Raw genomic sequence first — 12,253 nt, 5'->3', positions numbered from 1 at the left:
CAGTGAAAAACTGTAAAAACTACAAATGCCAATCTTTGAACACATGTTTTAAACCAAGTTTCGCTGTTACACAAATATAAGCATGCTATACAGAAACATTATATTTTTCATGACAGAACTTGTGGGTTACAACCACATTTTCAAAATGGTGGCTTCATTTGTCCTATGAATCGAGCTTCCCTGGGTTCCCCTTCCCATTTTATCCCAGTCAGCATCTTTCATTTCGTCAGTGGTAAGTGGATACTGAGTTTAAAATAAGATCAGATTTATTGCATCACTGGCTACAGTCACTTTTGGGTCACTCAGTTTTTAATAAGACCTGTCATGTTCCCAGCGATCAACACAAATACGCTTCCCGAGACATTTTGACTGACCATATGCTGGCCTCAAAACAGAAAACATATAGGCTTAGCAGACAAGGTTACATCCAAATCTTAATCTACAGGGGAACATGTCTCAGTAGCCTGCTACACTCTTCTCTGACGGATCAATGATTAGAGGCGCAGGTACTCGAGACCTGGAATGGGTACTGGCAAAGGCAGGGGGGTTCACAGTTTCAACGCTGCTCTTGTGCATTTGAGGCAGCAGCACAGGTGAAGTGCTTGGTGGGAAGTCTATAAGTAACACGTTGGCACATGTAAAGCTTTGGAATACAGACCCACGTGGACTAGGAGCGGTGGCCTATAAATACTCCACCTGCTCACGGAACTCTGTGGAATTTGGTGGAGTTATTTTGTAACTCTGCAGAATTTTGTGAAGTACAAATCCGCGAGCTCCACCCAGCCATAGTTTTAACTACCTGGCACACAGTCAATCTATGATGCAATGTGTGTGGCCTTATTCATTTTCCATAACAGTGATTGCTGAGACACAACACATGAACTTGCTGCACAATACAAATGTCACATAGGTGATTGGCCATCGATTTTACCCTCCTGCCTGCTGCATGACAATCCTCAGGAAGTACTTCGATGGACCATGTTTACCATTCCATGTGCACAAAATATCATTTTTCAGACAATGTCTTCATATTCACTTGGGTATACATTTATGAGGCCAGACACTGCCATTTCAAGTACCCACAAGGCAAAAATCTGAGTACTTTAGCATTGTAATTTTTGGGAAAGTGCATGTTTCTTGTGATGGTTGGTGATGATTTGTTCTATAGACATCTTTTTTTGGTGCTACATGACACATGCACTGTTAATAGTAATTCATGCATGTAATAGATGACAACTTGGGCAAATTCTGATTGGTCTGATACACTTGTCCTTCATCTTCAGCAGACAATATGATCCCTGAACAGGCAAAATCATATTGGATTAGCTTGGAGAGGTACTGTCACATCAGGAACATAGTAACAACAAATTAATAGCGGTGGGTCAAAAAGAGAAGGGAAATGGCTTACTCTGCAACTGACATACTTGGTTACCAGGGGTACTTCATTCAGGTTTGAAGAAAATACCCATCAGTATTCGACCTGTGCCACCCTTATCATCATATGGGTTCCTCCATACCACGAAGGAATGTAGTCTACAATAGTTGTATTTTATAGGTAGACTCAAATGCAACCCAGTGATGTATAAACAGATAGTTGGGGCAGCAGGAGATTACTGTTAAGCAGTGCATGTGAAACAAAATGTGATGATAAAAAATTAAATAGTGTTGTTAAAATTAGATAGACAGGAGGCAAGAAACTTTAATAAACACCTCACTGCTTCTAAGTCAATAAAAAGTAGTGCGAGTCTAGTAGTTTTAACTAATAGCTACTAGTAAATTCTTATCTGGTCAACATGTTTCTGCAGACTTTACAGATCCAAATGGCATCTACTGCATTCTTCAGGACCGGCGACGCTACTGCTTATAATACATAAATGTGAAACTCATAATGAAAAATTATCACCTGGGTAAGTATGAACATCATTCTCCCATCTGGTTGTATCAATCAAACAGGATACACGTAGACAGTTGCAGAGAAAGATTAAACATATAGTTAATACATTCTAGATTTTCATTATTCGAATTTACTAAGACGAATCTGGTGTATACATAGTAGGCGACTGGCTAGTTACGCCTTTATGCTGTCTATTTTATTTCAGCATGGCTAGCTAGTTCTGATAGCTATACTCTCACTCACCAATTAGTATGGGAGAGGAAGGCTCCACCTCACCTGGCTCTGGCTCAGGTATTTGAAGCACCGCTCTGAGGAAAAAGAGGGAACATAAAACAATGTCAGCAACTGCTGACTACATACTTGACATTCACACTGACTGGATATGTGTCCGAGCTCACAGTAAATAGGTCATCTATTGTCTTTAAGGAAAATGCTGTGAAAGATTCGTATTCTTGCGAACCATTTCTGTCGATCATATGGCCTCAACCTTTGTTTTGTATTTAAACTAGTATCTTGTTAATGTGCCATACAATCATGGTTTTAAATTCATCGCTAGTGTGGGAGCACCAGTTATGCTGTATTTGCATTGCCTGCCATCTGCTCAGGGACCTCTGTGGTTAGTGGTATCGTAATACAAAAATACAAAAGTAATCTACCGGTTATTCAAGGGTGCACACAAGATTTTAAGTTCACCTCCAGTGCTGGTACCTCAGAGTAGTTCGATTGGCATTGCTCACTTTAAGCGCTGCAGCCTCTGTTTTTTTGAGAGGCACTGAATAGAAATTAGTGACCACAAGCTCTGTGATTCTAAAGCTGTGACGGACCCCACGTTAGCGGTACCGTTTGCCGGATCTTCGTTTCAACACACGGCAAAACAACAAGTAAAACGACAGTGATGTCGGCTCCTACCTGGCCGTCGATACTCCCGGCGTCCCTCCGAGCCAGTCGGGGAGGTGACGGATGACTGGAGCGCTGGTCTATTTACTTCCTGGTTGCGCAAGCGGGCGGTAGTGTCACGCTTACGTGTAATTGTCACGTGGTATTCCCTCGGATTCATGGGATATGTAGTACGGGTTTTTTTGGAACTAAAACAGTCTCGATATCCAGAAGGATATTTCTTCAAGAACGGGACTGTTTTATCAGAACAAATATAGTCCGATATAAATGTTATTAAAAATTAATATCTGTGGGAGCTCACTCCGTGTGGTACAATTGGAAATTTATATTATTACCTCTCTTAACGTATTGACACCAGTCGAGCCAATTCTATGGGAATTTTTTACAATTCTTGCAGAGGTAACCACATATTGGAACCTGGCCTCGGGTTATGCCTCACATGTTGACATTAGGCAGGCAATTTCTGTGGGTTGTTTTTGCACTTCAACACATATTTTTTTACAATTCTCGCAGAGGTCACCACATATTGGAACCTGGTCTTGGGTTATGCCTCACATGTCGACATTAGGCAGGCAGTTTCTGTGGGTTGTTTTTGCACTTAAACACATATTAGAACCTGACTTGGGGTTATGCTTCAAAAGAAATATAAGACATTTATGGGTCCAATCAAAGATACAGGCAACTGTGTACTACTGGGACATGTCTCATGGAATAAATGAATTTATGTTTATAAAGACATCCATGGAATATCGTCATTGAGACCTCCCTTATCAGAATTAAGTGTATATACCCATTTTTGTTCTTTTTTGAACAGAAATTTCTGAATGTCTGTGACATTACTGGGTATTAGGGGTTGCTCTATTATAGTCCATCTGAAGTCGGTATGGGCATGGCCTACCTCAAGAAAGTGATTGGTCATCTTCGTGGATTGTTTGCGGCATCTGATAGTGCTCTTATGCTTGCTTATACGTATCTTTATTTTTCTCGTGGTCATACCCACGTATTTTAGGTCGCAGGGGCATGTTATCAAATAAATAACATTATGACTGTTACAATTAGTAAACCGCCTCTGTTCCCAAGGGTGCCTGCTTCCTATATCGATGGTGACAGTCTTACTAGTCTGAGGACAGGCCGTGCAATTACCACACGGGTGGTGGCCCTTAACTGCTGGCATATCCCAAAGGGTGCCTACTGCCCTTGGGACAACTGAACTTGGTCTTGTGTGGACCAATTGGTCTTTAAGGTTTTGGCTCCTCTTAAATGCAAATAGTGGGGGTAGTAGAGTGTCTTTGCGCGTGTTGAGGATGCCCCAATATTTTCTTATGGTCTTTTGAATTTGATTCGATTGGGTTCCAAAAGTATTTACACATGTAATGCGAGTCTGTTCAGTTTTTTTTGTTGAGGGTTCTAATAGGCTCTCTCGGTTATTATTGGAAGCTCTCTTCTTTGATTTACTTATTAGATGTTTTGGGTATTTCTTTTCAATCAAGTTCGCCTCTAGGGTTTTAGAGTGTTCATTAAAGCTCTCCTTCGTAGAGCAGTTTCTTTGAATTCTTAAAAATTGGCCGTAAGGTAAGTTGTCTTTTAGAGCTTTGGGATGACAGCTTTCATAGCTTAGCAAGGAATTTTTAGACATTGGCTTCTGATAGAGTTCTGAGTGTAAACCAGTCGAAGTGGCTATTATCTTCAGGTCTAGGAACGCCAAGTGTTGTTTGCTGTACTGTACAGTAAAACGTAAAAAATTGTTTCTACTGTTTAGCCAAGTGTGAAATGTCAATAGATCCTCTGTCGTTCCACGCCATATGACCAAGACGTCATCTATATAACGTTTCCAGTGACGTATCTGGTTGAAAAAAGGGTTAGTGTTGTTAAGAATAAAGTCCTGCTCAAATCTGTGGACATATAAATTCACTAGACTCGGGGCGAAAACACTGCCCATACTGGTCCCAGAGACCTGCAAAAAGAATGAGTCCTCAAATTGGAAATAGTTTTGTCTCATTGCTAAATTAGCCAAAGTCATAATGAAGGCAACCAGCGTGATTGATCCTAAGTCGCGTTCCAGTAGCAGGGTCTCTATTACTTCTAGAGTCTCTCGTTGGGGAATCGATGTATATAGGGACTCTACATCAAAGGACACTAATAGGTCTTGATCCATGTCAAACTCCACATCTGGTAGTAACCTCAGGACATCCTTCGTGTCTTGTATGTATGTTGGCATTTCATGGACCATAGGTCTCAAGAAATGGTCCACGAAAGTGGATAGAGGTTCTAATAATGACCCAATACCCGATATTATGGGGCGGCCAGAAGGAGGTCTTTGTACTTTATGTATTTTAGGCAATACATAAAAGTACGATATCACCGGATGACTGTTTTGCAAGTACAGGGCCTCCTTTACTGTTGTCCAACCTTCGGATAGTGCCTCTTCCACATTCTGAGCAATGACTTGTGTTAATCTCTCTGTTGGATCCACATCTAGCTTCAAATAGGACTTTGTGTCACTGAGTTGGCGAAGACATTCTTCTCGATATGTTGTGGTGTCAAGTACGACAATTGCTCCCCCCTTATCGGCGGGTTTAATCACCACTGTTTCATCTTTGGTTAGTTTTCGTAAGGCCTCTTGTTCTTTCTTTGGAAAGTTAATGTAAGGCTTATGATCTTGTTGGAACAAATCCTTTATGTCACTGTCCACTGCTTCTTCAAAGGCCAGTACCTTTGCAGGAAGGCCTATGATAGGTGGATTATATGTGGATGGTCTTTTCAGTCCAGTGTTAAGATCTTCCATAGTTTCGCCCAACGTTTCTTCATTCTTTTTCGCAAAAAGAAAATGTAGGCGGATCTTCCTAAAGAACTTACTCATCTCGATGTGAGTGAGGAAAGGGTCACCTGTATTTGTGGCTACAAAACCCAACCCTCGATTCAGCACTTTAAGTTCAATCTCTGAGAGTGTTCTTGAACTTAGATTGATCACAGAGTTGTCCCTGACGTGGTCGCGGTTTGTTGTTCCTGGGGGATCTTTTTCCCATTCCTTAGATCCATAGTCTGTGGTAAGGGATGCAACTGTACTTATGAGTTTCACATTTATGTATTATAAGCAGTAGCGTCGCCGGTCCTGAAGAATGCAGTAGATACCATTTGGATCTGTAAAGTCTGCAGAAACATGTTGACCAGATAAGAATTTACTAGTAGCTATTAGTTAAAACTACTAGACTCGCACTACTTTTTATTGACTTAGAAGCAGTGAGGTGTTTATTAAAGTTTCTTGCCTCCTGTCTATCTAAGTTTAACAACACTATTTTTGTTTATCATCACATTTTGTTTCACATGCACTGCTTAACAGTAATCTCCTGCTGCCCCAACTATCTGTTTATACATCACTGGGTTGCATTTGAGTCTACCTATAAAAAACAACTATTGTAGACTACCTTCCTTCGTAGTATGGAGGAACCCATATGATGATAAGGGTGGCACAGGTCGAATACTGATGGGTATTTTCTTCAAACCTGAATGAAGTACCCCTGGTAACCAAGTATGTCAGTTGCAGAGTAAGCCATTTCCCTTCTCTTTTTGACCCACCGCTATTCATTTGTTGTTACTGTATTTCTGGGGACTATAGCAGCGTGTGGTCGTTAAAAATACCCCTGGACCCTCCAATACCTGTTTTGTTTTTACACCAGGAACATAGCCAAGGCCGACAGTCGCATGGGGAGCCAATACAAGAAATCAAAGGTAGTGGTTACATGGAAGTCACCACAATGGGGACAGAAAGCCAAGAACAGGGCAAGCACCAGCCCAGAAGGGGAGTTTTTCCATGGTGGCGATCCGGGTTATGTTCTGGGACCCTACACAGCCCATCAGCAGACTGAGTTTGAAAGGCAGTACCTGAAGGACAGTGCGGATACAAAGTTGAGGCCGGCAGGCATAAAACTGCATTGGCAACACTGATGAAAATAGTGCACACCATGCAACAATCTGTGGACAGGACTTATTAGCAACTTAAGATCTTATTTTCTGTCACTCCCCAGTTCATATTGGTTGTTTTTAGTGTATAGAGTTTTAGCATAGGTTAGGATAGGTTTTAGCACAGTTATAGGCTATGTTAGATATAGTGTTTTTATAGATTTTAATATTTATTTGTTGTTAGGTGGGCATACGGGTGGGTAGATTTTTAAGTGGGTATGGTGTTAATGTTAGGTATGTGTATAAAAACACCACATTTTCATTAAAAAAAGAAAAAATATATATATTTGTTTAGGTTTTAATGTGTTGGTAGTTTATGTATACGTGTAGTTTATGTTTGTCTCATGTGAAAATGTGTATTAAGGGGTGTGGGGAGTGATGTTTAACCTGTTTGTTGTAGTATCTATGTAGAGCAGGATAAGTTAAGGTTAAATAGGTTAGGTCCGTTTTAATTTAGGATAGTGTAGGTAATTTAGCATAGGTTATTTCAAGCATAGTTTAGATAGGAATAATTAATGTAGATAACCTATTAACTGTGTGGCAAATTGTCATTTTTGATTAGTTTGGGTTAAGCACATGCTGTAGGAATTCCTGCCAGTGTTTGTATGCATGTTTTACTAGGTAGGGCACCTAAGAAGTAGATCATGTCAAGTTTGCAATTGAGTCACTCAAGGGATCATCAAATGTGATTGTGCACTGTAAGTAGCACTCTTGCTGGTTATGGATACAGAGCCCATAACAGGTATTAATCTACTTTTGCACTGTGTGTGTAAGCGAAGCCACATGTTTTGTATGGATGATTAAGTCAAATCACTGTGACTAATCAAGGATATTTTGGGTGCCAAATTGATCCCAGCTACTTACACCATCTTCCTTAATACCATTTTGTTGTCACAGCATTGTTGTTTGCTGGCTGGTATGCTTGGAAGTATTCATCACCTGGATAGAAAATTAATTCAGTCTTAGCAATGAATGACCGCTAATTGTAGCATGTCATGCATGTGACCTTGGGTACTAACTGCTAGTTTAGATGCACATAGGGATCATATAAACTAATTTGCTTGGCCTGTGCTGATTTACCCTATGGTCTATGCAACATAATTCCTGTTAGATAGTAGGTAGTGTCTTTAGGGTCAGCACATCCACCATGGTCTATTTACCTCAATCACGAACAGGCATACAACACACTGGTTTTGATAAGTGATTTTATCGACACATGAACCAAGGAGCAAGGAGCAAATGGCAGTCCTTGCGGCAACAACCCCAACATAGTTTGTAAGTCATTGGAGGTCCAGAAAGAGTCTATGGAGAATACATGTCATTGGACATATGGAGTAGAGGAGTGTTCCAGTGAGGAGCAGGACCAAATTGCAATTAGGGAAGATGGGCCACATCGACAGTCCACAAATGGTTGAGATCCAAAGGTGGAAAAGCAAATAGAGGACAGTACCAGTTAAATAGTACACTTTTATGCCCATAAGCACAGGTCAAAAGAGAAACTAGCCATATGGCATTGAAAAATGCTACCAGCCAGTTTTTCAGTGGAAAGAGATGAAGTCCACATTTTCATCCTCTGATGTGTGTGGTGCCTCTTATGGGGGGTGGGGATGTCGGTGGCAGAGGCGATAGAGGCACACACACATCAGGGACTGAAGATGTCGATTCCGTGTCCCCAGCAGCATTTCTCTTTGCTGATAAGTAATACAGCACAGCGCCAAGAAAGACCTGCTGGTTTGCCAGTTCAGCAACAAAGTTACGGTGTAAGGCACCCATTGCTGCTTTGTAGGAATCTTGCTTCCACTCCATGGACTCCAGGATGCTGTGGATCACCCCCAGCCGGTTCTGGTACCACTTCTGCAGGGCAGTTGTTTTTGCCTCTGTCTCATGACATCAGTGATGTTAGCCAGGGACTGATTCAAGCCATGGAGCGGAGGGTAGGTGCCTCTTATAGCCTTCGATGTGTCCTTATTGGCATGAGGCACTTAAAAACTCCCTCTAGAGTGAACACTATGGTCTCCATCCCCACCCCCACTGCATATGGCAGCTCCCACTGGATTCCTACTGCATAACATTGGAATTCAACTTAGGGGTTCTTGGAGTCCAGAGCTGGCAGTGGGTTGGCTTGTGGTGTTTGTTGGATGATAAGAGGATTCTCTGGAGATTGTGCATTGCTGTTTAACCTTTTTGCGACCTGAAATTATGTCTGAATGGAGTACAGGATTTGCTGAAGGGTATCTTGGTCGAGGGTTGGCAGGCTGGCCTCATCAGCAGGATCCTTATAAAGGGCAGGAAACTGGCCAGGAATTTTTGCATCATCCTCTGCAATGAAATAGATATATGTTGATGGTGATCTATATTAGATAGTGACATGAGTAATCTTCTTGACATTCAGACTTCCTACTAATTAACTTTCAGGTCAACAATGATACTTAGGAAATCTATTCCTCATAGGTTTTGAGGCCAAGTTGCACTGTAGTTGCCTTTCAGTATCTCTGCATCGTTCACACAACCACTGTGTGATGCAGCTGACGTGTTTTGTCATAGCACATATTGCAACACAGTTGCACAGCTTGCTGGCCCTCCTATTCCTGCACGTGTGATATGAGGTAAGGTCCACATCTGCCTGGGTGATTTGCTTTGTTTTTAATGATGCCTATACTGATTGTGTATTGTCGTATTGACACCAGTACTGTGCACATTTCAGCTAGTTCCCAGGGTGCCTGCATTCCTTGTGACCAGTACTCAGCCCATAGCTCCTCTGATGTTGATGTGGGTTTGGCCATGAATTAGTTATGATCCTGCAGTTTGCCTTCCACACAGTACACCACAGCACTCTACCTTTTTGAGCTGTCTTGCATGCACATTGTGCTTTCATGCGGCCAAGGGTTCCGTTTTCACACATATCCTGCACACCTCTACACAGCTTACAACCTTTCTACACTGCAGGAATGTGTGAGGATGTGTACCTACCATGGTTTTCCTATCTGTTTATACTCACGTGTTTTCCTTGCATACACAGTTGGCTCCTATCTGTGGACAGTGGCCACTGAGTAGCAGCTTTCAGGGGGATGGACCAGTCAAACTAGGTAGATTTCTAGCACTGACATTCAGCTCATTTAATATTTTCCGGAGTCGGTTATCTGCAGAAAATCACACATCGTGTGTACATGCCTCCTCTGCCAATCCCAATTTTGGGCCAGGGACAGGCCAGGGACTCGAATTAATGCCACAAACTGATGGAACCCAGATAATACATTGACTTTCATGAGCCTACAACAAGGCCTCTACAACTAGGCCTTGGCGTGAAATTGTGCTCCGCTCGCGGAGTTTGTGAAGTTTTTCATTATATTAGCAAGTGCACGTGAGAAAATTCTTACTCCAGACCACCTCCCGGCGAGATTTCTCAGCATGGGCGGTCACAAATTGCTGCTCCTGCTCGTGTTGAGAAACGTTCCGTTCACATTGAGGAAGCTGCTGCTCGAGTAGAACATCTGCTCGAGTGGGAGAAAGAATCATCTCCCTCTTGCACTGCGCATTGAGGTTCCGTGACGATCGTAAGTGGTGTTTTTGACTCGCACGAATATGGTCGAGTCTGGTATCTATGAACCACAAATGACGAGTTTAGTGGGTGTACGCAGTTTCGCTGTGCTAACCTAAACCGTTCGTCTGTTTCGTGGGTTTCTATATCTGTACCCACGGGTTCCATCTTAGATACGGCATCCATTTTGTTTCTTGCCCTCAAGTAGCCAGCGAACGGACGCTGTCCGCTTCGCGACCCTGGGATTCCCAAGACTCTTGCGGAAGACACGTTTCCTTTGAAAGTGTCTTTATGATGAGGGGGATGATACTGTAAGGCAGATGGCCCCGCTCGAGGCTCATCTTGCCGTGCCGGTCTATTGTCTCAGCCGTGCATCTCATTAGGTACGTCTCTTTGATGCTTGTAACTCGTGTTTCCCGACACCACCCCTTTTACACCCTTTCCGATCTCCCCACTGTTTCTGCCTTCCTCTGCACCTGTTTCTGTTCCTTCTTCGATCTGTTTACTGCCAATTGGAATGTACTAATGGTGGGAAGATGGGTTTTTACAGTTGGGAACCACCAAATGTTTCCGTACTCATGATCCGGGCCCTGAATACAAGAAAGCAACCCCTTCTGACGTTTATAATGGGAACCAAGTTGTAAACCTTTGTGTATCATGTTAATCTATGGGAGAAATGTGTATAAAAGGAGCGACCCACAGTAGCAATTTGAAGCAGGCTCTGCGAACCTACATGTGATGTACTTCTCGTGACTTCTGTGTTCCCTGCAGTAATAAACCTCGAATCTTTGACGCCGAAGGAAGTGTCCCGTGTCTCTGTCATTTGTACGCCGGAACAGGTTACCCACAAAGGTTTCAGGTGTTGTCCCCTGACACCGATGGGTCTTAGAAAAACCCAGTCCTTCAGCATGGTGCTGTTTGTGCTGATTTTCCACCCTGTACTAGAAATCTGTGTGAACAGCTCAAACTAACATACTCTGCTACTTGTGGAACTCCACTTAGAGCGGCAGCGTTTTTTGGTCACTTCGCAGAGCTCCATGACATGGCTGGCGATTTTTCAGGGCTATAGGTCAAGCTGTAGCTCACATGGTCATAGTGCTGGATTTGGTTACATGTACCTACCTAGGTTTGTTGTGTTTCAATTTAGATTCCCGTACATAGGTTTTCCAAATCATGCCCTTTTATGGGCACAACTCACATTGCCCTTATTTAGGCATAGAATCCCAGTCCTTATTTAGGCATCAGCCATGTTATCCAAATACAGGCATGGTCACCTACATCCGTCTATCCCACGTCACAACGAGTTCATAGAAACCAGACCCTTAAGCCATGGGACATTCCCTGCTTGGAATATTGATTTCTCCAAGAACTCATTTATTATGCATGAACAACTATTCCTTAGGTGTTCATTCATGACGTCTTCCTCTGCCCAACTTCACGTCAATGCTAGCATTCCTAGGCACCTTCCAGGTATAAATATACCTTCACTTACCATGGTAAACCACAGCGCGGCTACACAGCTCGATACGGCTCGTCACAGCAAGTTCGGAAGGAATTCGAGCCCCCATCTGATGCACTGACCAGACACTGTCATCCAGCTCACAGAGAATCCAATTTTCAGTGTCTTGACACCCTTCGCGGGGTGTTAGGGATTGAGACCCGGAAAGAGATTCCAACCTCTCTCATTCTAAGGTATGGAGCAGACTAGAACCTAGAGGGACTCTTGGCAATACAAAACTATAGCTAAACTATACTATAGAAAACAGCACCTACTTCTTACCTCGTACTACACTTAGGTACACTGGAGTAGAACTACTTAGAAGCACCAGACGAGTATTCACATTTTAGCCTGTGTTATTTATGTATGTTTATAGGAATATATGTCATAGCTAAAAGACCATGCTATTGCAGTATGATTGTTAAATTTTGCATGCTGTCTTGCAATGGTAACAGCTCATATCCTT

This window comes from Lissotriton vulgaris, chromosome 2_1 (genome assembly GCF_964263255.1).
Source record: "Lissotriton vulgaris chromosome 2_1, aLisVul1.2, whole genome shotgun sequence".
Lineage (NCBI taxonomy): Eukaryota > Metazoa > Chordata > Amphibia > Caudata > Salamandridae > Lissotriton > Lissotriton vulgaris.
The sequence above is the reverse complement of the archived record's forward strand: the minus strand, read 5'-3'. Positions refer to the sequence as shown.